Consider the following 27,863-nt stretch of genomic DNA (forward strand, 5'->3'; position numbering starts at 1 on the left):
GCTGAGTTGTGGATGCCTTACTCTGGAGAAGAATTCCAATCCATGCAAAGGGTACCAAAGACTTTTATTAAGATGATACCAGGAATGAGAGGCTTCAGTTCTGAGGAAAAAAATAGACAAACTGGGGCTCTTCTTAGATGATAAAATGATGAAAGTGAAAAGACAAACTTAGAGCTAGGTTGTTCAGGGGTGATATCAGGAAGCACTTCTTCACACAAAGGGTAATGGAAATCTGGAACTCGCCCCCAAAAATCTGTTGAAGCTGGGGGTCAATTGAAGATTTCAAGACTGAGATTGACAAATTTTTGTTAGAAAAGGGTATTAAGGATTATGGAACCAAGATGGGTAGATGGCGTTAAGATGCATTTCAGCCATGATCTAATAGAATGGTGAAATAGGTTCGAGGGGCTGATTGGCCTCCTTCTGTTACTATGTTCCTATGTAAAAGCTATTTCCACTGGTTGCTGGGTCGATAATTAGAGGACATAAATTTAAAAACATCGCTCAAAGACTGAAGAGAGAGGTCACGAGAAATTTTCTTCATAGTTTTGAAAAAGGAAGTCGATAAACATTTGAAAAATAAATATTTAAAAGTGTAGGGAGATCAAGCAGGAGAATGGAACTAAGTGGATGGCTTTTCAGTGAGGCACAGCCGACCAAACTGGCTACATATAGCCCTTTAATGTTCCATGATTCTATTGCTGGGAATTTCCTGATCGGTTGCCATAACTCTGGCAGAAGACTGGTAGAAAACCTCGGATACACCATGCACACAGGGTTTCTGACTATCCTCTGCCAAAGTTATGGCAGTCAATCGGGAGAATCCTGAAGGAAATTCTCGGCGTATGGCTCTACACTGAGACTGAGAAAATGATCACAGGTGACTGAGTGTTTAATATATCTCACACCCCTTGTGAAAAATTCCATCTTATACCTAGAAAACTAACAAAGCCCATGGGTGAACTCTATAAAATAATACTTTCATATTTGATTTTAATACTTTTTCTTAGAACCATTATCCATCCTGACCTTCCCTTTGGTAATAAACAATCATAATTATGTTTTCCCAAAATAGAGTATCTCCAATAGGGTTGGAGTTATTAATCATCCAAACCTACAGCATGTTTATGCATTTATAACATCACAAGTGTCTCCATTTCTCCCAGCATAATATGGATATAAAATGAGTAACCTCATCATGTGGTCTCTCTTATAACTGGATCGTTAATAACTCATCCAGTTCCAAAATATCCTATTTGAAGAAACCTTAGTTATTAATGTAATGAAGATGGGGAAATAATACATGCAAGTAATGTTATTGAAATCAAATTTGGTGTCAGGCTATGGTGGTAATGTTTGGTGAATGAGCACCCTTCATGTAAGTATGTGATTACAAGAGTGTGACCTGGTTTATATTCATAATTGTTTTGCTTTGTGGCTGACCTGGTATAGAATCTAAGATGCTATTTTGTTTGTCTTGCAGTCACCAATTTGTTGTGCTTTCCTCAGAGAGAGACAATTTGCATTTATATAGCACCTTTCACAACCTCAGGATTTCCCAAAGCACTTTACAGCCAATTGAAGTGTAGTTACTGTTGTAATGTAGGAAATGCAGCAGCCAAAATGCGCACAACAAGATCTCACAAACAGCAATGTGATAATGACCAGATAATCTATTTTAGTGGTGTTGGTTGAAGGATAAATATTGACCAGAACACCGGGCAGAATTCCCCATATCTTCTTAGAATAGTGCCATAGGATATTTTATGTTCACCTGAGAGGGCAGACAGGGCCTCGGTTTAAAGTCTCATCCGAAAGATGGAACCTTTGACAGTACAGCACTCCCTCAGTACAGGCACTGAGAGTGTCAGCCTAGATTATGGGCTCAAGTCTGTGGAGTGGGGCTTGAACCCACAACCTTTTGACACAGAGGCGAGAGTGCTACCCACTGAGCCACGGCTGACACTCAGCCCGAAGAAATATAGCTACCCTAAAAATGTTCCATTCAGAAAGAACCAATGACCATTTTCTATCCATGCCCATAGCCATTATTCTTCTTAAGTGAATTCAAGTGAATGCTGGATCAGTTTGTACTGCACTCAGTCACATTCTATTTTCTTCATAGTGCCACTATAGTGTGTCATTCACTTCTCACTTAAATTATAATTATAGTATAAATGGAAACTTTATAATATGCTATTTTCCATTGTCCCATAATAAAATGGCCTCGATTACAGGTTCTAATTATCAATGATGTGATATACCCTTTCATTATCTGCCATGGGAAATCACTACTGTCTTCAGCAGACTGTTACGACTCAAAAATGCCAGAGTTCCCAGCCCTAGCACTCTAACCATTGATGAAATACCAAAATTATATAGCCAGTGTACAGATTATAAAAAATAACAGTAGTGTTGGTGAGTTAGGGTCTGTAAAATTCATCAACTGTATTCCAACCTTGCAACAAGGTTTAACCCAATTGTTTACATTCTGTATATTTTTTCAGTCTATCATTCTACTCATTCCAGCAAACTGGCATTGGTGATCTTGCTAAAGGGCTCGTATGTTTCATTGTAATTTCTGTTTAGCGAATATTCTTGTAAGTGAGCAACATTTTTTGACAAGCAGATTACGCACTCAATTGTGAATGACTGCAAAAAGGCACAAAATAACTGTAGATTATTTCAGACATGCCCAAAACTTGTCATCTAAACCCTGATGTGCATTTTCAGTCATTCTTTATGAATATAACATCTATTGACTGCAATGGGTGTATCCTGAACTTTAGTGAGCTGTCATCTTAGAATGGTGTAGCAGTAATTGTTACATTTAGAGTAAATAAGGAGGAACTGTTCCCAGTGGCGGAAGGAATGGTTACTAGAGTACATAGATTTAAGATGATTGGCAAAAAAACAAGAAGTGACATGAGAAACATTTTTTTTTACACAGCGAGTTGTTGTGATCTGGAATGCACTGCCTGGAAGGGTGGTGGAAGCTAATTCAATAGTAACTTTCAAAAGGGAATTCGATAACTACTTGAAGGGAAAACATTTACAGGGCTATGGGGAAAGAGCGGGGGAGTGGGACTAATTGGATAGCTCTACCAAAACGCCATCAGTGGCACAATGGGCCAAATTACTTCCTTCTGTACTGTATCATTCTATGATTCTATGAAAGGCACAGACCGTTGTTTAAAAAGGGAGAAAGAGATAGACCAAGCAATTACAGGCCAGTCAGCCTAACCTCGGTGGTGGGCAAATTATTGGAAAAATTCTGAGGGACAGGATAAATCTTAATTTAGAAAGACACGGATTAATCAAGGACGGTCAGCATGGATTTGTTAAGGGAAGGTCGTGTCTGATTAATTTGATTGAATTGTTTGAGGAGGTAACAAGGAAGGCCAATGAGGGTAGCACGTTTGATGTAGTCTCATCGTCATCATCATAGGCAGTCCCTCGAAATCAAGGAAGACTTGCTTCCACTCTAAAAGTGAGTTCTCAGCAGACGGTACAGTCCAATATAGGAATTACAGTCTCTGTCACAGTTGGGAAAGGGTGGGTGGGGAGTCTGGTTTGCCGCACGCTCCTTCTGCTGCCTGCGTTTGATTTCTGCACGCTCTCGGCGACGAGACTCGAGGTGCTCGGCGCCCTCCCGGATGCTATTCCTCCACTTAGGGCGGTCTTTGGCCAGGGACTCCCAGGTGTCGGTGGGGATGTTGCACTTTATCAGGGAGGTTTTGAGGGTGTCCTTGAAACATTGTAGTCTACATGGATTTTAGCAAGGCTTTTGACAGGGTCCCAGATGGCAGATTGGCCAGAAAAGTAAAAGCCCATTGGATCCAAGGGAAAGTAGCAAGTTGGATCCAAATGAGCTCAGTGGCAGGAAGCAAAGGGTAATGGTCGACGGGTGTTTTTATGAGTAGAAGGCTGTTTCCACTGGGATTCCACAGGACTCAGTACTAGGTCCCTTGCTTTTTGTGGTATATATCAATGATTCAGACTTCAATATAGGGGCCATGATTAAGAAGTTTACAGATTCATCCAATCTATCACAGACCTTCCCTTTTGTTCTTCTCTTTCCCCTTTCAGTGCTTGTTAAGAATTTGTCTTTTCCAGTTCTGACGAAGGGTCATCAACCCGAAACGTTAACTCTGCTTCCTCTTCACAGATGCTGCCTGACCTGCTGAGATTTGTAGCATTTTCTGATAGTAAGGAAGATGGCTGTAGACTGTAGGAAGACATAAATGGACTGGTCAGTTGGGCAGAAAAGTGGTAAATGGAATTCAATCTGGAGAAGTGTGAGGTAATGCACTTGGGGAGGGCTAATAAGGCAAGGGAATACACAATAAATGGTAGAATACTGAGAAATGTAGAGCAACAGAGGGATCTTGGAATGCATGTCCACAGATCTCTGAAGGCAGCAGGACAGGTGGTTATGGAGGCATATGGGATACTTTCCTTTATTAGCCGATTCATAGAATATAAGAGCAGTGAGATTATGCTTGAACTGTATAAAACACTATATAGGCCACAGCTAGAGTACTGCATACCTCCTATATGGCTCAGAGACGTGGACCATATACAGCAGACATCTCAAATCGCTGGAGAAGTACCACCGATGCTGCCTCCGCAAGATCCTGCAAATCCAGTGCGAGGACAGACGTACCAACGTCAGTGTTCTCGCTCCAGCCAACACCCCTAGCATCGAAGCACTGACCACACTCGACCAGCTCCGTTGGATGGGCCACATCATCCGCATGCCCGACACGAGACTCCCTAAGCAAGCGCTCTACTCGGAACTCCTACATGGCAAGCGAGCCCCAGGTGGGCAGAGGAAACGTTTCAAGGACACCCTCAAAGCCTCCTTGATAAAGTGCAATAACCCCACCGGCACCTGGGAATCCCTGGCCCAAGACCGCCCTAAATGGAAGAAGAGCATCCGGGAGGACGCTGAGCACCTCGAGTCTCGTCGACGAGAGCATGCAGAAATCAAGCGCAGACAGCGGAAGGATCATGCGGCAAACCAAACTCCCCACCCACCCTTTCCTTCAACCACTGTCTATCCCACCTGTGACAGAGACTGTAATTGGACTGTACAGCTACCTGAGAACTCACTTTTAGAGTGGAATCAAATCTTCTTCGATTCCAAGGGACTGCCTATGATGATGATGATGATGACTGTGTACAGTTCTGGTCACCACATTACAGGGAAGATGTGATTGCACTGGAGAGGAGATTTACCGGGATGTTGCCAGGACTGGAGAATTTTAGCTGTGAGGAAAGACAGGATAGGCTGAGGTTGTTTTCTTTGGAACAGAGGAGGCTGAGACGAGACTTAATTGAGGTGTATAAAATGATGAGGGGCCTAGATAGAATGGATAGGAAGGACCTATTTCCCTGAGCAGAGAGATCAATAACCAGGGGGCATAGATTTAAAGTAATTGGTAGAAGGATTAGAGGGGAGTTGAGGAGAACCTTTTTCACCCAGAGGGTGGTGGGGGTCTGAAACTTACTGCCTGAAAGGGGGTAGAGGTAGAAATCCTCATTGCATTTAAAAAGTATTTGGATATGCTGTAACCCAAAATGGGATTAGGCTGGATAGCTCTTTTTTGATCAGCACACACAAGATGGGCCGAATGGTCTCTTTCTGTGCCATAAATTTCTATGGTTCTATGGCCCCGGTTTTCATGAGCTGCAAGGCTCGCCCATTTGCCGCCCGAAGGACTGCCGATGGCCGCCGAGAGACCAGGCGGTACTTTGCCTGAAAGATTCCTCCAACAGAGGTGGCAGTACCGCCCGGCGGCCAAATAATGACTTACGCCGCCAATCTGGATGGCAGCGGGTGGGACCTCTCAATCTCGATGGCAAATGAGCTTGCCGCCCAAGTGCCGCCGGGGATGGATTCGGGCCCGGGGAGGGAGGAACGCTGAAAAGTAAAAAACATCACCAAAGGAAAAAAACCTTCAGGGGACCCCATCCAGGTAAGTCGCTGTAAAACAAATTTTTAAAAGATGTTCACTAACCTTTTCTTTCATGTCTTCATACCTACCATCGGGGTAAGAACAGCTTGCTCGCAGTGGTCTTTCCCCCTGCTGGTGCCGACTCCTGCCCGCACCAATCTGGCATCTCGGTGAGCGGGAGGCCAATTACGCGACTTGGCCACCAGAGGGCGGTTCTCGGCGGTGCTCCCCTCCCGCCCACTCCAGCCCAAGTGGAAACTGGGAGCGAGAGGAAAATGGCAGCAGAACTCGGAGGCAGTTGGCGGCAGCAGGCGGCATTGGGCGGTAAAGCCGTCAGTATTGGGGCATATGATTTCCAATGGCACAAGATGCATTTTGCAGAAGTTGTGAACACTGACTAGGTTATTACAATTTTCACTTCCTGTTTAAGTGATTGCTAAATCATTGAAGATATTTCCTGGCTAATTGTGGAACATGGTGGAATGGTGTCCTAACTCCCTAAACCAGTGCATACCATCTACAAGATTCACTGCAGCAATTCGCCAAGGCTTCTTTGACAGCACCTCCCAAACCTGTGACCTCTACCAGGGCAGCAGACGCATGGGAACACCACCATCTTCAAGTTTCCCTCCCAAGTCACACACCATCATGACTTGGAAATATATCACCGTTCCTTCATCAACGCTGGGTCAAAATCCCAGAACTCCCTAACAGCACTGTGGAAGTACCTTCACTGCATGGACTACAGCCGTTCAAGAAGGTGGCTACCTTCTCAAGGGAAGTTAGGGATGGGCAATAAATGCCAGCCTTGCCAGCGATGCCCACAACCCATGAATGAATAAACAAAAAGAAAAATCAGTAATTTATTACATATCTCCAACAATTTGATTTGCACAAGTGGATTCGTGATCAGGGCACGAAGCCACAAATTACTGACTTGTTCCGAAAAGTATTTTGATTGTACACTGCTCAGGCATACCTGCTAGTTGATTGACCTAGATATGGTAGTAATAATGTCTGTGACCCTAACCAGGCATTACATCCAACCACAGAGAGTGGTGTAGAAATGATGGGAAAAACACTTGAAAGACTACTCGTTAAGCACAAAACTGGAACTTTAGAGTAAATCTTGGAGGTAAAAAATTGGCTGAAGGGTAGAAAGCAGTGGGTGCTAATTAGAAAACTTATGTTAGTACTGAGCTCGAGGGATATGTGCCGCATCCTTCCTAACTTACATCAATCCTTAATTTTTGAGTTTATGCTGGCAGTGAGGTATCTCGTCCATCACCCGAGCAAAATCATGGAGCTGATGCCCACAGTTTTCAGTCCAAAGTGGATGCGCTGGCACCATGTGAGGTACCTTATTACTGGTGTGGACTTGGAAATATACCTCAACATGTAAGTGGGCAGCACATATGTAATGTAGATTAATGTAAAGTATTGCACAAAAGAAGAAAAAAATTGGGCAACACACATGATCCATTAATGGGTTCAGGTCCCACTCCAGAAACTTCAGCATGGAAATCTAAGCTAACACTCCAGTGCAGTGCTGAGGAAGTGCTGCACAATCGGAGGTGCCGTCTTTCAGATGAGGAATTAAACCGAGACCCCGTCTGCTCTCTCAGGTTGATGTAAAAGACCCCATGGCACTATTCGAAGAGCAGGGGAGATCTCCCCAGTGTCCTGGCTAATATTTATCCCTCAATCAATATCACTAAAAAACAGATTATCTGGTCTTTATCACATTGCTGTTTGTGTGAGCTTTCTGACTGCTAATTGGCTGCTGCGTTTCCCACAATACAACAGTGACTACACTCCAAATGTACGTTATTGACTGTAAAGCGCTTTGAGATGTCCGGTGGTCGTGAAAGGTGCTAAATAAATGCAAATCTTTCTTCTTAATGGTGCTGAAAATGCTAAGGATGAAGCTGAAAGAGCTCTTGGGGTCTTAGACTTGTATTCTTAGACTTGGGTTCTACTTGTCTAACAATTGTGGAGCACCATTCAGAAAAAAACAAATCGAGTGTTAAACTACTCAGAACAATAGAGTAGAAGTTGTGCTCAAATGTACAGTGCTCTGGTCAGATCGCACCTTGAGCATTGTGTCAAGCCTGGAGGCAGTCCAGAGAAGGTGCGTAGGCTGATATCTAGCATCAGATGACTAAGGTTTGAGGCAAGACAGGAGAAACCTGGGCTTTTCAGTCTTGAAAGGAGGAGATGAAAGTTAACACCTTAGCGATATACAAGATAGTAAACCACATGGAAAAAGCAGATCCAAAAAATTACTTGAAACTTAGCTGTGAAAGCAGGTCAAGGGGACCAACTAGAAAAAGGAAAATTAAGGACTGAGGTCAGAAACTCCTTCACACAAAGAATGATCAACAGATGAAATGGACATCCAGATCTTTCCGTCCACCATAAAGGATAGACAACTTAACATCTTGCTCAAAAGACGTCACCTCCGACACTGTAGCACTCCTTCAGTACGTAAGCCTAGATTACATATTTAAGTCACCATACAAAAGATACATGCTGCATTTTCCACTGTGGACACAATTTAGCTTTGAATGGTAATGTATGGGTTTTACACAGACTCAAATGGAAATGCGCTGTTTACATTGAATTTTGTATTGCTTCAGTTGTAGGTTCAGATGGATGTTGTTATCGCAGGAAGAGGGTAATTTTGACTTTACGCTATAGTGTAAACCGAGCATTTCAATTGACATAATTGAATGAACTCAGGATGTATCAGCCCGATTTTCATTGTCATTGAAGCCAAAACTATTTGGATTTGTATAGACAGTTATGAGTGTTGTCGTTTTCATTATGGTTCCAGTGTTGGCATAACACATCTTTCTTGTGCACTCCCGGGAGAGTGCTGTGGTTAATTTTTTTAATTACTTTATTGTAAGATCTCATGGCTGATTTTCAATGGTTACGTTTTTTTTAGTTGTGAACCAGGCTCATTCTTGGAGATTATTATTTTCACCTTGCAATTCCGAGAGGGAAAAGTATGGTACTTGCATACTGTTGTCTGGACACCAGAGGGCCCCCTGATGGGAGTAAGCACATTGTAATAATTACACTCCAGTGTCTTCTCCTGTATTTGTTACTCTTTGACAGAGGGTCTGGAAACAAAAGCAGTGAGTTATTGCCACACCAAGTTGCATGTTCGTTTGGACGTAACACGTGTATTCTCCAACCAGCTTCACGATTATGGAGTTGAAGGCGCCCTGAAAAGGAAAGTTGTAAATTATTTTCGTGGGGTCAAGATAAGCTTGTAGGTGTGTCCCCGTCCCCCAAAATAACCCGGGCTGCTGCTGCCACTTGGGCTCCTCACCCCTCCGTGATCGTGACTCCCCATCATCATCATAGGCGGTCCCTCGAACGAGGATGACTTGCTTCCACATGAGTTCACAAATGTTTCAATGAAGGATCCGATATTCCAGTCCTGAACTCCGGTGGAAAGGGTGGAAGATGCCTGTGTGTGTATTTTTTTAAAGTGTGGTGACCGTTGCACAACAGCCACCACACGGGCTTGACAGAGCTAGGCCTTTATCCAGTGGCAAGGGTTAACCAGGATGACTGGAGACCTGCTCTGCTGCACGGACCTAGTGCACGCACATATGCAGTGTGGGCTGGCCCGTGCTGCCCCTGGCTCTTGTGGGCCCCGCATTTGCAATAGCTCCACCACGATCTCTCGCCACTCCTCTGCCACAAACATTTGCCGCACTTCCGCCGCGATCTCTCAGTGCTCCTCCACCACAAAATACTTACTGCACCTCCGCCACAATCTCCCACCGCACCTCCGCATCAAACATTCGCTGAACCTCCGCCACAATCACCCACCGAATCTCAGCCACGATCCCTCGCACTCCTCTGTCTCGATCACTCGCCGCACCTCCGACCTTCCCGCTCCTTTATTGTGTCCACCCAACAATGGTGAAGGAATGGCGATATATGTCCAAGTCAGGATAGTGTATAACTTGGTAGGGAACGTGTGGTGATGGTGTTCCTATCAGATTGACGTTCTTGTCCTTACCTTAGTGAGTTGCTGCAATGAAGATAGTACATACTGCAGCTAGAGTGTACTGGTGATGGCGGGAGTGGATATTGAGTTCAGTGGAAGGGTCACCAATAAAGAGAACTGCTTCGTTCTGGATGGTGTTGGGCATCTTGAGTGTTGTTGAGATTGCATCCATCCAGATGACCGTTGAGTATTCCATCAGGCTCCTGACATTATGCAGATTGAATTACCTTGCTGCTGGCTGGGCAGTCACAGGCCACAGATATTGTGCCAGCCTAAATCTGGCGAGTTAAAATCAGGCCCATAACTCTCTTCTGCCATCATGACATCAGATATTTCTGTTTATTTTTGGACATGATGGGCCTGGAGTTTCCGCTCAGTCTCTGCGCAATTTTCCCAAAATCGTCCAATCAAGGAATTTCAACTGCAAATTTCATTCCGTGCAAATCGAGTTTCCACGATCTTTTGCGCTAGTTTAAAAAACATCACGCTGGAAGCTGGCCCCGCCCACAAAACTGACCACGGCCCAGATTGAATTAATCACCATGGCGAGGTCCCGCTAATTGCACCCGTTTGCAGGACTTCGAGGAGGCTCTTAAAATTAAGCTGTTTAAGTGTAAAAGTACTAATAGGCTTTTAAAGGCTTTTAAAAGTCTTTATGTATTTTTAAAATTTTACTAAGAAACAGACTATTGTACCCCAATGCAACGAGTAAATGGTTCGGTATTGTTTATTAAAGTTATTTTCAGTGATTTAAAATCGGGTTAGTTACAGATGGTGGACCTGGCACTGATTAAAAATGATTATTTTTGTGATAAACCCATTTTTAGCTGTATCAATAAAACTGCACCAAGTTACTATTAAGTATATCAAGGAATACTTTTTAATGCAATTTTTAAAAAAAATATTCTAAAACGTTGCCCGATTGCACTGGCTCAATGTAGATTTTGTGTTTGGCAATATGTCAATGAGTTTGCGCAGAAGCTTGAGAGAAGAAACACTTTTCAAAACTAGCGCAATTTTGAGCGCAATTTGCACCCAGATTGCTGATTATGTCCAAAGCGGAAACTCCAGGCCGCAGTTTATCACAAAAAAGTTCTGCACAGGGTTTAGGAACTATAGAAAGATTTCAGGGGGTGGGTTTGAAGATTTTGCATAGTTTGTCATAACCCATGCATCCCATTTCAGTAGAAGATTCAGTTGAAAGCTTCTCAGCCATTTAGTACAATTGTCTGACTGAGAAAGAGATTGAAATAAGTAATTAAAAACCCCTACAATGCCGAGTTTCTTCCACATCTGCTATGTCTATTTCTCAGCTATCATGCACGTGAAATGCCTTCAGGCTGATTACAACATTACTCATTTTTCCACTTTTAATTTTGACGACGCTTCATGAGCAGATTATACAATCAAAAACTGCAACAGATTTCGACTTGCTGCATGTCTTGGCATGCTTTTCTTCCATGGATAATGCTCTCTGCAATGAGCATAATTAGGCTTAAAAAGTATCTACATAAATGATAGTGAACCAAACCAACAAAAGTGCACATGCTATAAAACTGCAGTTCTCAGCATTCAGAGGTTAAGTATAACTCGTCATGTTAATTAAATGCTGCTTTTTCAACTAATAGGTACAACGGGATAGTACAGAGTGACCGTAATTATTGTATTCAACTTTCTGTAGTTTGAAATTCCAAGGTACTCCCAGTTCTTTTGATTGAAATTCTTCTGCACTTTGCAAAGTCCATTGCAGCCATACATGACTGAGTACAGATACAGTGCCTGGGGAGTTGGAACATGTTGTGGCATGAGTCCATCTAATCATAGTATAAATTAGATAGTGACCCAGAAATTCTGGCAGCATGATTTTTCAGCACTGCCCTCTACCCTCCGCCTGCAGGGTGTGTAACTCCACGCCTGGCTCCGGCCATGCTCTACTGCTGCAAGCTTTCGCGAACTGGGGAAGCGTGTGAAGGAGATTCGAGGAATGTAAATCTTCAGCCAGCGTACTTCAGGTCATAAAAAGAAATCATTAATTGAAAGACGAATTTCAGAAAACAACTAAAGGAAAAGAAGATTGAATACATGTTAAGCTGTTGCAAGCAGCTAAGAGAAACCTCATAAAAGGTTACTGCACAAGATAAAAGTTCACAGGGTTGGAGGTAATATATTAGCATGGATAGACGATTGGCTAACTAACAGAAAACAGAGAGTCGGGATAAATGGTTCATTTTCAGGTTGGCAATTATTAACTAGTGGGGTGCCGCGGGGATCAGTGCTGGATCCCCAACTATTTACAATCTATATTAACGACTTGGAAGAAGGGACCGAGTGTAACGTAGCCAAGTTTGCTGATGATAGAAAGATGGGAGGAAAAGCAATGTGTGAGGAGGACACAAAAAATCTGCAAAAGGACTAGACAGGCTAAGTGAGTGGGCAAAAATTTTGCAGATGGAGTATAATGCTGGAAAGTGTGAGGTCATGAACTTTGGTAGAAAAAAAATCAAAGAGCAAGTTATTATTTAAATGGAGAAAAATTGCAAAGTGCTGCAGTACGGCGAGACCTGGGGGTACTTGTGCATGAAACACAAAAAGTTAGGATGCAGGTACAGCAAGTGATCAGGGAGGCCAATGGAATCTTGGCCTTTATTGCAAAGGAGATGGAGTATAAAAGCAGGGAAGTCTTGCTACAGCTATACAGGATATTGGTGAGGCCACACCTGGAATACAGTTTTGGTTTCCATATTTACAAAAGGATATACTTGCTTTGGAGGCAGGTTCACTAGGTTGATTCCGGGGATGAGCGGGTTTGACTTATGAGGATAGGTTGAGTAGGTTGGGCCTCTACTCATTGGAATTTAGAAGAATGAGAGGTGATCTTATCGAAACGTATAAGATTATGAGGGGGCTTGACAAGGTGGATGTAGAGAGAATGTTTCCGCTGATAGGGGAGACTAGAACTAGAGACAATGATCTTAGAATAAGGGGCCGCCCATTTAAAACTGAGATGAGGAGGAATTTCTTCTCTTAGCGGGTTGTATATCTGTAGAATTCACTGCCTCAAAGAGCTGTGGAAGCCGGGATATTGAATAAATTTAAGACAGATATTGACAGTTTATTAACCGATAAGGGAATAAGGGGTTATGGGGAGAAGGCAGGGAAGTGGAGCCTGAGTCCATGATTGGATCAACCATGATTGTATTAAATGGCGGAGTAGGCTCGAGGGGCCGTATGGCCTACTCCTGCTCCTACTTCTTATGTTCTTATGTAATGGGCCAAATTTTTCTGTAAAAATAGTGGTGAGGGTAGCAGCACTCAGCGTTATTTAGGTTGAAATTGTACAGCATTTTCCACAACCACACATGCACAGTTAAATGCAAAAAAACTTGTCTTTGAAAGAGAGAGAAAAAGAAAGAACAGATGCATTTACTTAATGCCTTTCGCAACCTCCTACATTCTTATTGAGGCAGTAGATGCAGAGAACCTAATGGCCCCACAACTACCTCAAAACAGTTGATTATTGAGAGGAGAATCCAACCATAGTTTTCATAAGTGTTAATAAAAGGCATTTTAGCGAATACACAGATTTCCAGGCAATGGTCAGTTTTAGAGCTGAACTATGGTGACTGTACAAACTGCCCTACAAACAATCCAATTTTCAAATTGTTCCTATTTTCACCACATTTATCTTTAACGATCCCTGCTCTGGTCTAAGGTACAGAGACACTTCATGGTCATGTCAGGAGAATAACGGTGAAAAAAAGAAGGGCAGATGTATTTCAAATTAACAGATGTTCACAGAATCATAGAATGGTTACAGCACAGAAGGAGGCCATTCGGCCCGTCGAGCCAGTGTTTCATGAAATAATTCACCTGGAAATATCAGATGCATTGATAAATAAGTAATTAACAGAGAATGGGAAGCTGAAGAAGTATTTAAACCTAGTCTGGTTTCTAGATTCATTTAGAGTGCTTCCAAATCATCAAGCTCTCTAGGAATATTTGTTGAAAATAAAGAACAAAGTTTGATTTAAAGCTGTAACTACATTTTCCGATCAAACATAAAAACCACACATTGTTTTGACTTTTTAACAGTATTTTTTTCAGAGTGTTGCTTTTTTAACTATTCACATGAGTTTGGATTTCTCGGAAAACATTGTTGTTTTAAGACCTTGTCAATCCTTCAGATTGTTCAGGGTATACTTTGTCCAATCGGAAAAAACGTGTACACATTTTATCACGCCTGGTACACTACCCCATGACCTACACATTGTAAAAAAAGCACAGGCACATTGAATTAGTCAAGAAAACGGATCAATGACAAATGGAACAACCATTCAGAAAATCCGCGTCTGCACTGGACAGCTTTAGCCAACTATGGAAAGCTGCCAACTGATTTCTCAGAATACTGAAAGATTGGATTTCCTCTGCCATTCCAGCAGACTCCTGCTGGAGCTGTGGTGGGAGCTTGGTGGAATCACTCAGAAAATCGGCAGGACCCAACATATCTGGATCCTGAGCTAAATTGCGGCTTCCCTACTCGATTTTGCAGTGGGTGGAGCCTTGATCCACACCTGAGAAGGCCATTGACACAGAAGGTTGCCAACCCTGCTGGACTGTCCTGGTGTCTCCAGGAACTGAAGACTGATTTCCAGGAGAAAAATCATCAGGACATTTAAAAAAAAAGGGTTGGTTTTTAAAAAGATTTCTTTGAACACTTTTGCTTAATACTAAGAAAAAAAAACATTGGAGATGGGAAAAGAGCTGTTTGAAGTTGGGAATCATTCAATCGGGTAATAAAGAGTCTGTTCAATTTTCAATTGGCCGTGTGAAGCTGGGACGCAGCGAGGATGGGCATACTGGCTGACCAATGGTGGAGGCGGGGCAGTGGAAGGCGGGAGGTCATGTGATGAAACCTCCAGGAATACGTCCAACCAAAGTTGGCAAGCCTACTGCACCCCTGAACCAGTAATATGTTCGTCTAACTTGCTCCAACCATCATTATGACAAAGTTGTGTGTGCAAGAGATGTTTTAATTTTGACTTGCACAAGAATCTGCACACTGGTGGAATGGGCAAACGCATGGCAGATGAGATTTAATGAGGAAAATTGATTCATTTTGGGAGAAACAACATGGAGAGGCAGTATAATCTAAATGGTACTATTTTTAGGAGGGGGGGATGCAAGAACAGAGGGACCTGGGGATCTTTGAAGGTGGCAGAGCAAGTGATAAGATGGCTAAGAAAACATATGAGACACTTGTCTCCGTAAATAGTGGCATTGAATACAAAAACAATGAAGTCAAGTTAAAGCTTTACAAATCTCTGGTTAGGCCTCAGCTGGAGGATTGTGTACAATTCTGGTCACCACACTTTAGGAAGGATGTCAAGGCCCTGGAAAAGGTACAGAGGAAGTTTACCAGGATGATACTAGTAATGAGGGAGTTCAGTTTTGTGGCAAGATTGGGGAAGTTGGGATTGTTCTCGTTAGAGCAGAGAAGATTAAGGGGAGACCCAATAGAGATATTCGAAATGATGAGAGCTTTTGATAGAGTAAGCAGGGAGAAACTGTTTTCTCTGGCAAATGGGCCAGTAACCAGAGATCATAGATTTCAAATAATGGGCAAAAGAACTAGAGGGGAAATTAGGAGAATTTTAGAGGGTTGTTAAGATCTGGAACACACTACCTGAAAGGATGGTGAAATCAGATTCCATAGAAACTTTTAAAAGGCAATTGGACATGTATTTGAAGAAGACTAATTTGCATGGGGAAAAAGCTGGGGTGTAGGGCGAAATTGGACAGCTTTTCCAAAGAGTCGGCATGGGCCAAATGGTCTCCTTCTGTGCTGTAAGATTCTATGATCCTATATGCAAGTGTGCAACAGCTTTTGTGTGCAGTTAAAAAAAAATGTAACCTTTTGTTACCTCAACGGTTGACAAACATCACAGCAGTTCATGCAAGCAAAGATGGCATGCTGTTGGTTTCAGGGACCAGCGATCGTCAGCTAGTAAGGCTAATTGCGGCCATTTCCTTTTGCTTTGTGCCGTCATAACTTTCAGCACTGCCATGCTTTACAGTGGTGGGGAAATGTATTTACTCCTTTATCTCTAGCTTTTAGAAACTCGGCATAAAAATGATGCAGAATTGCACAATTTACAATGGTAGCAGAATCATGAGTTAATTTAGCTCCTGTTTGGGTCTTAAGGGGCATTGCGCCTTTTCTCAGTGGCTTACCTGAACAATTAAAGAGGTATATGACTCAGAAGATGTCAAGAGTCTATTTCCATGTCATTTTGTAGTGGTTCCTTTAAGAATCATCCTTTCAATTTTTAAAATTGCATTTACCCCTCTTGTGCTGTGGTAAAACAGGCTTTCATTGGAATTATTTGTGTACATTCAGGGATGCCCTTACCCTAACAAAGAAGGACACCGACACTAGCCATTCCCAATCACCATGTGAATAGACTAGAGAAACTGGGGTTGTTCTCTTTAGAGTAGAAAAGGAGATTTGATAGAGGTGTTCAAAGTCATGAGGGGTCTAGACAGAGTAGATAGAGAGAAACTGTTCCCATTGGCAGAAGGGTCCAGAACCAGAGGACACAGATTTAAGGTGATTGGCAAAAGAACCAAAGATGGCATGAGGAAAAACTTTTTAACGCAGCGAGTGGTTATGATCTGGAATACACTGCCTGAAAGGGTAGTGGAGGCAGATTCAATCATGGCTTTCAAAAAGGAATTAGATGATTACCTGAAGGAAAAACATTTGCAGGGCTACGGGCAAAGAGCGGGGGAGTGGGACTCGCTGAAGTGCTCTTGCTGAGAACTGGCACGGGCTCGACGGGCCAAATGGCCGCCTTCTGTGCTGTAACCATTCTATGATTCTATGTTCCCTTTGCACAGTTACAGTGGAAAGCAAGATAGGAACATGCAAGAGCATTCGCTAAATCTCTTAAATTTTTTAAACATAAATTTTAGCCTCTGCCTATTATGATAAGCACCTTTCCTATTGAACTGCCAAAATGCAAAATTCTAGAGGGAGCAATACTGTGGTAAGTGCTCCTAGGTGAATGACCTTATTACGTCATTGCTCGATGAACATTATTGGAACGTTGTTGAATGTTATTACTTTGCATGTTTAAAGGATGAAAAAACCAACATTCTCAAAATTGCTGACTTTTAGAGATGAGATAACACAACCCCAGAGGGACCTATAATACATCTCAAATTGGTTTTAGGAACATATATAATGCAGTTTCTATAAATCACTTTTTACCAAAAGAATGTCTGTCTACGTACGCAGTTTAGAGTGGTCACATTGAGATTTTACTGATCTTTGATGCAGAGGATCATTCAATGTCTCAAATCTAATATGCTGAAGATGAAGGATTTTGTAAAATTGAGAAAGTTAGGTGTAGGCCCATAATATAAGGTATCAGTAAAGTTGGGAAAAAGTAGAGAGAAAACAAGGAGAATCAGGAAATAGTGATTCAATGATGACAAGTTGGATATTAATAGGCTCCAATGTACGACTCAATGGCTCGTGTGGAGCATAAACACAGCATGGACCATGTGGGTCGAATGGCCTGTTTCTGTGCTGTAAATACTATGTATCAAATAGGATTAAAGTAGGTATCCGCCAACATGCTTACACAAAAGAAAACTCTGGTGCTGTCCGCTGTTTATATAATTCCCTATTCAAAGAATCGCAAACTTAAAAATGTGCATTGCTTCCTTCCAACCATCTTAAGAATTATTAAGTGAAGAGTATACTGAAGATCATGAAATCTAATTATGCACAAAAATCAAGCACGCACCTAAATGCCTTTATAAAAAAAAGACTTGCATTCATATCGTGCCTTTCACAATCTCAGGACATCCCAAACACTTTACAGCCAATGAAGTGTAGTCACTGTTGTAGGAAATGTGGCAGCTAATTTGTGCACAGCAAGCATTATTTTAAAAATCTCCATCAGGGCCCCTCCAAGTCTGCACTGCTCCAAAGTAAATAGACCCAGCTCTTTATGCCTATTTTTTTGTGGCTGATTAATTATCTACTATAACTTCAAGATATTCCTCATCTGAAAATATGTTAGTATAATGAAAGAAAAGAAAGACTTGCATTTCTATAGCGTTTTTGACAACCTCAGGATGTCCCAAACGCTTTACAGCCAATGAAGTACTTTTGAAGTATAGTCGCTGTTGTAATGTAGGAAACGCAGCAGCCAATTTATGCACAGCAAGCTCCCACAAACAGCAATGTGATAATGACCAGATAACCTGTTTTACTGATGTTTGTTGAGGGATAAATATTACCCAGGACATGAGGGAGACTTCCCTACTCCTCTCCAAAATAGTGCCATGGGATTGTTTACGTCCACCTCGCTTTAACGTCTCATCTGAAAGATGGCACCTCCGACAGTACTGCACTGGAATGTCAGCCCAGCTTTTGTGCTCAAGGCCCTGGAGTGGGACCACAACCTTTTGACTCAGAGGTGAGAATGCTACCCATTGAGTCACGGCTGACACAATAATCTATATCGTAACCTATAGCATCAAGTGCGTTCAGAATCATTCTAACTTTCTAAACACGAGCTGGTTGCTACTAAATGGCGAGTAACTTGTGAGTATGAGTAAAATGGAGCACTTGTCTGGAACTAATTGTAGGGGAGGGGAAGCTAGAGGTAAGGTTCTGATAGGACTACTGCACGGTTGACAACTTCAAGGGGTAAACCCTGCAATCTAACCCGATGTACGATATCAAAGTCTTCTCAATAAATATCTTCCTATTATCTGCAAAGCACGATGTCTGAGAACAATATATAAGCCGTGTCTAGTTCACTTTCGATGTCTATACGGGAGAGTTTCTGGAGTGCTTGGGTGCAGCGAATGTCGACAAATTAAACAGTTTGGGGTTCACAACTGGAAAAGAATCTGTGCAATTTTCTTTAATTTGATTTGATGGAAGGGGTGTCGGATGGGTTTGTTCAGAGGCGAGCATCCCAAGCTGCCCCTTTTTACAATATTCACTGTGCCCAGGCACAGACCCAGGAAAGTCTAATTACATTTAATAATCATCAGGGTATTTCTGTAAGTGCCGGATCGAATAAACACATGCCAAGGTAAATAAAGGCAATTTAAGGGTTTTGCTGCTCCTTTCTCTTCATATTTTGCACTAAAACATCTTTTTGAACATTGCTTTATCTTTTTGGAGACAATAGGTGCATACTTTGGTATCACTTCTATGCAGTTCGCCATGGTTTCCGTATTTTGCAAGGTCATTGAATAATTCTTCAGATAAAGAGAAGTCCATTGGCGAGACAAGTAATATTCATTGCATTTGGATAGAATCCAGGGACATTGTGTACCTTATGCTTTATTTTTCATGTAAGATTTATTATTGTGCAGTGTCTTCTCTCTCTCTCTCTCTCTCTCTCAGATTTTGCTTCAGAAAAGCTCCTTTGTCTGGGAGGTAAAAGCAAAGATGAGCTATTGAGCATCTTCTCTTCATGGACCAGTGAGCATAGGGAAAAACCTGCCCTCCTATTACCTGAGGACATTCAAGAAAGGCAAGAGCAATTAGTTGGTAGATAATTAAGCAGTGCATAATCTGAATGCTACAGACAAATCACCTTTAGTTTAAAGTCGCACTGGGGCACACAAGGCATTCATGTAGGAGACTGCAGCTTGTTTTCCTTAATGAGCACACTGTTGTTTGTGCCTTCCCTTCCTCCTTTCTTTCCTTCTGACATTTTTTTATAACTGAATTTCAGTATTTATGCTATACATTGTTAGGTTAACAGATGGAGAAAATATACGGGACTGTCGTATATACATAACAGATTAATTATTTTGAGTGAGATGTAAATACATATTTTATATTTTGTTTGTATTAAAAAGTGTAACCAGCTTATCATGAATTATGTTATTAAAATGGCACACATTACTTTATTATAATGCCTTTATTTTTGTTTTTGCATTATCTATCTCAATTTTTTTTTAAATAATGTCCTGCTGTTGGAAATGGTCTGTCCTTGGCAGCAATCTCTGTGTCCCTGCACAATAACCATTGCACATTATCCTCAGTGTCACAGCATCAGGCATATGGACTTTTATATCGCATGGCTGAAAGTTCTTGGAGCCAAACTATTTTGCAATATGTCATCCGTATCAAAATGAAATGTCAGATATTATCATTGACACCTCTGGAGGTCACTATTTTGCTTTGTTGACTTTGCATTAAAATGACAAGATTTTCGTTAAAAGAAAGTCTCTACCCTGAAGGTACTGATTCACGCTGAGATTTGCTTTTACAAAGATACCTCATACAGAGGCTCACCATTCATGTGTAAGCCTTGACTATGAGTGTCGGCAGGGCATTTAACCTTAGGGGGCTCTTCCGCCCTTGGCCTGATCGTGTGATCAGCAGTGGAACACGAGGGCTATTTTCCTCTCCCCAATCTGGGGTTCTGAAGCCAATGGTAGTGAGAGCACCACTTTAATCGAAGTAATCTAACGCAGTACAAACTGGGAATTGACATGGGGGACCTTGCTGAGTTATATGCTTGGCTCTATTCTTGGAGGTGCACTTAACAAGTGAGCTGTCGAGAGAACATAATTACATCTCTAAGTAATTCAAAATATCGTAGTTGCTTTTATAATGGGCTTTCTGTAAAACCTGCCCCGCCTCCAAAACATTGGCTGATACTGTGGTGCCAATAGACACGGTGGGAAAGGACCTTGACATGGTTTATACGAAAGATGTTACCTGTAAATTAAATCTAACTCTCTCAGAATTAAAATGACCACAGTAGCCATGTATGAAAGCAAGATCTACCTGCTTGTGGAATATTGCTACTGGCATACCACTTCAGACAGGGTTTACAAGAGTCAACTGATTCACTTCTTCACGCAAAGGTGGTAGAAGTGTGGAACTCTCTCCCACAAAAAGCAGTAACTGCTAGCTCAATGAACCATTTTAAATCTGAGATCGACAGATTTAATTCTAGCCAAGGGTATAATGCGATAAACTCCAGACACTTAAACACAAAAATCTAGGCTGACACTCCAGTGCAGTGCTGAGGGAGTGCTGCACCGTTGGAGGTGCCGTCTTTCACATGAAACATTAAACTGAGGCCTCATCTGACCTCTCAGGTGGATGTAAAAGATCCCACAGAGTTATCCACGGTGTCCTGGACAATATTTCCCCCTCAATCAACATCAACATCACTAAAGACAGATTATGTGGTCATTAGCACATTGTTGTTCATGGGAGCTTGATGTGTGCAAATTGGCTGCCATGTTTGCTGCGTTACAAATTCATTATATATGGAATCCTTATTAAACCATGAGGTACAAAGGAGCCCAGTTGCAATTGTGAGGTACAAGTGGGCGGAGCATGTGCTGCACACTCACCGCCCATTTGTATCGGGCAGCTTGCGGTTCAACCAGTGGTCCTTAAAGGGAGGCCACTCACAAAACAAGCCAGGAAAAATAGCTACTTTTTTTTAGCAGTACTCCTCCCTGAGCCCAGAAAATAGCTGCTGGCCCATCCAAGCTCCTTTTGGATTGCCTCTCCTGCCCGCCCGCCTGCCAGACTTTGACTGTCGGTCAGCTCAGCGCAACTTTCCACCCATTTGTACCAGGCAGTTAACGGACCAACCAGTGGTCCTTAGAGACATCGTTGGAGGCCACTCTACATCCATGTCTGGCTTCTTTCCAGGACTGCAGGATTGTTCAATTTACCATTATAATTATTTGGGCTGTAGCAAAGCATATCGGGGGTTAAGTTTCTCTTGGGTGTTACGCAAATCGTGCGATAGCGAATTGGCCGCCCATTTTGCACTCTGCCAGATTGCCACTTCCATTGATGTCAATACAGAAGAAAATCAATCGGAGTGTAAAACGGAGCTGCCGATTCACTAAGGCCAGTTTAGCATTACTGCCCAAGACCACGCTCAGCCCTGACTTTTCTTCGAGCTGGACTAGTTGCTGCTGGGTATTCTCTCACAGACAAAGCCAAAGAACGGTCTCTGTTTTGCTTTTGTTTTCAATTATTCTTGCTGGAAGTAAGTTGTTTGCATGTGTGGAAACTGCTCTGTATTGTCTCTGTTTCTCCTTTTAGGAAGAACAAAGCCCGAATCATCAAATATACCGAATGTACTGTGAGAGTAACTGTCAGCTCGATGTCAAAAATAAGACCGATATCTAATCTGATCTACAGCATCAAAAGAAAGCCTTGAAAATATGATATGAGATAATTGAATGATTATCTTTAAAAACAAACAATAAATAACATTTGAAATTATTCAGTTTCCCTTTGATTTAGTAATGATCACAATGGATAAACCTAATCCTGTTGCTAGAATATTCAGAAAGATTATGACCCAATATAAGAGAGGAGAATATCTGCATAATTATTACAATGTTGTACAGGATTGATCATTCAGGAATCTCCTTTTGTGTCATATTACCCATGATTTCAAGATGTAAACTAATTAAGAATACAACTTGCACGGTACATGGTCAAGATTTCAATTGGAATATACAGCAGCAGCAGGTCCTTATCGTCATTGCCATGACATCACAAATCTTCTGCTATAGCTTGTTCTGTCACAAAGAGCAGCCATTATACACTGGGGGGCTTTTTCTCTTATAAAGGACATATTTAAAATGCTGCTACAAATAGCAGATAGAGGACATTTTCCCCTTTCTGTCCCACAGCATTCCCCTTGCTTGAACACGTTAATTTCTGTGTTACACAGAAATCATCTTGCCTTTATTCCGATGAGTTTTTCTGTACTCTTCTATCAATGGTTTTCACTGGTTTAATTAGATTTTAACTTTAGTTAATTAGTCTGATTTGTGTTTATATGAGTGGAGTTCACTGCCTCCTCCCACTCACAGTAGATAAGCTGCCTGAAGCTGCAACCTTAAATGTCAAAGAGAGGCATTTTTCAGTTTGATAGTGTAACAAATGCATTCGCGGGACTTGACATTGTAATTGTCAAGCGTCATCATGTTGAATAAGCGAGGGTAGATATTCTTACTGTCTGGGTGTCTGATCTGCAGCCTAAGCATCACACTGGTTTCTAGCATTAGAGATTAAATTAATGGTTATCTGGCAATCCAAGATGTAGGGTTGTTTTTAGCACCTGCTGATTGGATGACAGCTATCTGTTTTGTGTTCGATACAATATCGTAACTGGATTCCTGGACTTAATATTGCAAACTAGCATTCGGATCAAACTGGATTTTGGAAGCAGATTTCATTCAGATCCCCTAAAACAGGGGATCAAATATTGAGACTACTGGTGAACAAGAAATACAACTTTCTTCAGCTTGCAAGGAATTCACTAGACTGCCGGGGATTGACTACATTCCCCCTAACCCTAACCCAAAACGCAGGACTGCCATTCGCCCAGTGAGCTTTCTCACAGGGACTACCAAGAAGTAATATTAAAAACAAAGAAGTGGATGTTGGATGGTGACTGGTGACTGTGTGTTTTCTGGTGATCACTCACCGAGATGGAAAACAGCACCGACAACATCAGCTGGAGATTTTGAGATTCCGGCTTTCCATCCTAGAAGCAGAACACATTTACATTAATGTTCTGTTGTAATTTAATGCTTACTGCTTAATTATCCCAAATAAGAGATGATCTGAGTTGGCATTATTGCATCGTCAGGATAAGTAAACGTGCCGGTGAACATTACAGCTGCAATACGCACTGTTCTGTATTACTACAGGAAGCAGAGGACAGAGAGGGTACATAGAACACTCATCGCAACCCACACTACCAGCTCTAGTCCCACGACAGCAGGCCATGATTCAGTTACCTGTCCCTTGAGCAGCAGACGTGCATGCAAAGACACAGGATATTCAGGGAGTTCATTACTAACCTGAATGACAAAGTGTAGGGACAATCTTCAGTCAGTATTGTCACTCCATGGTATCAAGGTAATGAACACTCTCAGTTTCAATGTCAAGGCCAGCTTATAGAAATAACAACAGGACAACACAAGGGCATGTTGATTCCACCAAGCTACGAAACATGTGGTAAATGCACTGCTTAGCCATGCCCACCAGTGATAGGCATGGGGCAACACCAATGATCCCAAAGTCAACAGAGTTTCAACCATCTTGGGGTGACTTTCTAAGGTTCAGAGAACAATGGATTATACCGATTTTGTTATTCAGACACTAATGTCACCAATGCCACAACTTATGTCAAAAGTGCTGATACTCCCTTTATTTTAGGTATTATGCACTAATTTAGGACTATGAATATTAATGCCCACAAGTGTTGGCTGCAATGATAACTGTCCTGTCTGGTTAGTCACTGTTGCACACCGGGCTCTAATTTCCTATTTCTTTAATCAGAATGACCATTTGCACTCGGTTTTTTGTGTCCTTCTGCACATGCGCGTATTGGACTCCACCCCTTTTCCAGCACGGGCCCTCGATTCAGTCATGCATGCACAGTGCGACGTACGAGAAAGCCGGAAACGGGACAGAGAGAGACAGCCGTGTGGAGCAGCTTCCAGCTTTTGCATTATATGCGACATTTTCGTGGCCATCTGTGGGAGAGAAAACATCGGAGGTAGTGGGAGAGAGATACTCTGGGGGGGAGAGAGAGGTGGGGGGCAGGGGAGAGAGAGGCTGGGTGGGAGGGAGAGCCTAGGAGGGGAGAGAGAGAGATTGTGGGGGGAGAGAGGGACTGGGGGGGTGGGGCGGGGGGGAACAGAGAGACTGAGGGGAAGAGAGAGAGACTGGAGGGACAGGAGAGAGACTGAGGCAGGGGGTAAAGAGAGAAATAGACTGCGGGGGTGGGGGAGAGAGAGAGACTGGAGGGAGAGAGACTGGGGAGAGAGAGAGAGACTGTGGGGAGGGGGAGAGACTGGAGGGAGAGAGAGAGACTGGGGGGGAGAGAGGAGAAGCAGGAGGGGATCGGAGGGGAGAGCGGGAACTCAGGAAGATGGATCATGTTCTTCCAACCCCCTTTACACCCACACCCGAATTCTCGGAAAGCTTGGTGCGTATGTGACAAGGGATATGATTAGAGTGGATGAAATCTGGAAGTCACGACACTCACTATTCACTTCATACCCAATAAACTTGTTAACAATCCATAACACGCACAATGCCCTATCTATGGCAGGGCGGAGGGAGGTAAGGTCAGGAACTTGGGCTGAGGGTGTCCGAAATTAGGGCTGGCTGGGGTGGGTTAGAAACTTGTCTGGAGGGGTAAGGAACTTTGGCTGGAGGAAGCATGAACTTGGGCTGAGGGTGTCAGGCACTTGGGTTGAGGGTGTCAGGAACTTCGGCTGGGGGAGACATGAACTTGGGCTGGGGGGAGAAACTTGGCTGGGGGGTAAGGAACTTGGGCTGGGGGAGACATGAACTTGGGCTGGGGGGGCAGGAACTTGGGTTGGAGAGTTAAGGAACTTCGGCTGGGGATGGCATGAATTTGAGCTGGGGGGCAGGAACTTGAGCTGGCGGTGGGGGGGGGGGGGGGTAAGGAACTTCGGCTGGGGAAGACATGAAGTTGGGCTGGGCTCCGCCGCCCAATTTCAGAAACTTGGGCTGGGGTTGTCAGGAACTTGTGCTGGGATGGGGAGCTCTATCCTGTCTGGGGTCTGAAATCAGAATGGCTCGAATTACTTTTTGCAAAGTTACTCAGAACTTGGGCTGGGCAGTTCCAATTACACATTCCAGAGAAACTTCTGGGTGTGGATTATCCTCCAAGGGAACCAATCAGCAATCAATGTGATCATGGAGAGCCAATCAGAGCATTTTCTAGTGCAAATAGCTCTGCCCCTTTTTAATTAATTCTCAGGATGTGGGCGTCACTGGCAAGGCCAGCATTTATTGACCATCCCTAATTGCCCTTGAGAAGGTGGTGGTGGGCCGCCTTTTTGAACTGCTGCAATCCGTGTGGTGAAGGTGCTGCCACAGTATTTTTGGGTGGGTGTTCTCGAATTTCCTTGCTGCAATGCTCCATCTCACCCTCAGCAACCTCCCCGCTGGAGTGGAGCTAAATTACAGAACAAATGGGAATCTGTTCCCCCTCCGCCGCCTCCAGGCCAGATCCAAGGTCATCCCATCCTCCATCATCAAATTACAGTACGCAGACGAGGCTTGTGTCTGCGCACACTCGGAGGGCGAACTCCAAGCCATCGTCAACACCTTCACTGAGGCATACAAGAGCATAGGTCTTATACTAAACATCCGTAAGACAGAGGTCCTCTACCAACCTACCTCCGCCACACAGCACTACCCCCAGGTTATCAAAACCCACAACGAGGCCTTGGACAACATAGACCATATTCCATACCTTGGGTGCCTTCTGTCAACAAGGGCAGACATCGACAACGAGGTCCAACACCTGGTGTTCAAACACACTGAGCAAGAGAGTGTTTGAACACCAGGACCTCAAACCCGGCACCAAACTCATGGTCTACAGAACAGTGGTGATACCCGCCCTCCTATATGGCTCAGACATATGGACTATATACAGCAAGCACCTCAAAACACTGGAGAAGTATCACCAGCACTGCCTCCGCAAGATCCTGCAAATCCACTGGCAGGATAGGCGCACCAAAGTCAGTGTTCTCGCTCAGGCCAACATCTCCAGCATCGAAGCACTGACTACGCTCGATCAGCTCTGCTGAATGGGCCACATCGTCTGCATGCCTGACACGAGACTCCCAAAACAAGTGCTCTACTCGGAGCTCCGACACGGCAAGCGAGCCCCAGGTGGGCAGAGGAAACGCTTCAAGGACACCCTCAAAGCCTTAAAGCATATTAGCATGGATAGAGGATTGGTTAAATAACAGAAAATAGAGAGTCAGGATAAATGGTTCATTCTCGGGTTGGCAATCAGTAACTAGTGGGGTGCCACAGGGATCAGTGTTGGGATCCCAACTATTTACAATCTATATTAACTACTTGGATGAAGGACCGAGTGTAATGTAGCCAAGTTTGCTGACGCTACAAAGATGGGAGGAAAAACAATGTGTGAGGAGGACACAAAAAACCTGCAAAAGGACATAGACAGGCTAAGTGAGTGGGAAAATAATTGGCAGATGGAGTATAATGTTGGAAAGTGTGAGGTCATGCACTTGAGAAAAATCGAAGAGCAAGTTATTATTTAAATGGAGAAAAATTGCATAGTGCTGCTTTACAGCGGGACCTGGGGGTCCTGGTGCATGAAGCACAAAAGGTTAGTATGCAGGTACAGCAAGTGATCAGGAAGGCCAATGGAATCTTGGCCTTTATTGCAAAGGGGATGGAGTATAAAAGCAGGGAAGTCTTGCTACAGCTATACAGGGTATCGGTGAGGCCACACCTGGAATACTGTGTACAGTTTTGGTTTCCATATTTAAGAAAGGATATACTTGCTTTAGAGGCAGTTCACTAGGTTGATTCCAGAGATGAAGTGGTTGACTTACGAGGAAAGGTTGAGAAGTTTGGGCTGCTACTCATTGGAATTCAGAAGGATGAGAGGTGATCTTATCAAAATGTATAAGATTATGAGGGGGCTTGACAAGATGGATGGAGAGAGGATGTTTCCACTGATCGGGAAAACTAGAACTAGGGGCCATAATAGAGTAAGGGGCCGCACATTTAAAACTGAGATGAATTTCTTCTCTCAGAGGGTTGTAAATCTGTGGAATTAGCTGCCTCAGAGAGCTGTAGAAGTTGGGTCATTGAATAAATTTAAGACAGAGATAGACAGTTTCTTAAATGATAAGGGAATAAAGGGTTATGGGAAGCAGGCAGGGAAGTGAACCTGAATCCATGATCAGATCAGCCATGATCTTACTGAATGACGGAGCAGGCTCAAGGAGCCATATGTCCCACTGCTGTTCCTATT

General features: G+C 43.1%; 1 long non-coding RNA gene across 1 annotated transcript in view; it reads left to right on the plus strand.

Moving 5' to 3' along the window:
* The window catches only part of LOC139272682 (uncharacterized), a 31,212-nt gene extending 8,948 nt beyond the window's left edge, over positions 1 to 22,264 (plus strand). Inside the window, exons 2-3 of the long non-coding RNA XR_011594941.1 lie at positions 19,424 to 19,553; positions 22,109 to 22,264. This is a non-coding gene — a long non-coding RNA (uncharacterized lncRNA). The remainder of the gene's footprint in view (positions 1 to 19,423; positions 19,554 to 22,108) is intronic.
* The last annotated feature ends 5,599 nt before the right edge of the window (positions 22,265 to 27,863 follow it).

The sequence above is a fragment of the Pristiophorus japonicus genome, chromosome 9, assembly GCF_044704955.1.
Source record: "Pristiophorus japonicus isolate sPriJap1 chromosome 9, sPriJap1.hap1, whole genome shotgun sequence".
NCBI classification, from domain to species: Eukaryota; Metazoa; Chordata; class Chondrichthyes; family Pristiophoridae; genus Pristiophorus; species Pristiophorus japonicus.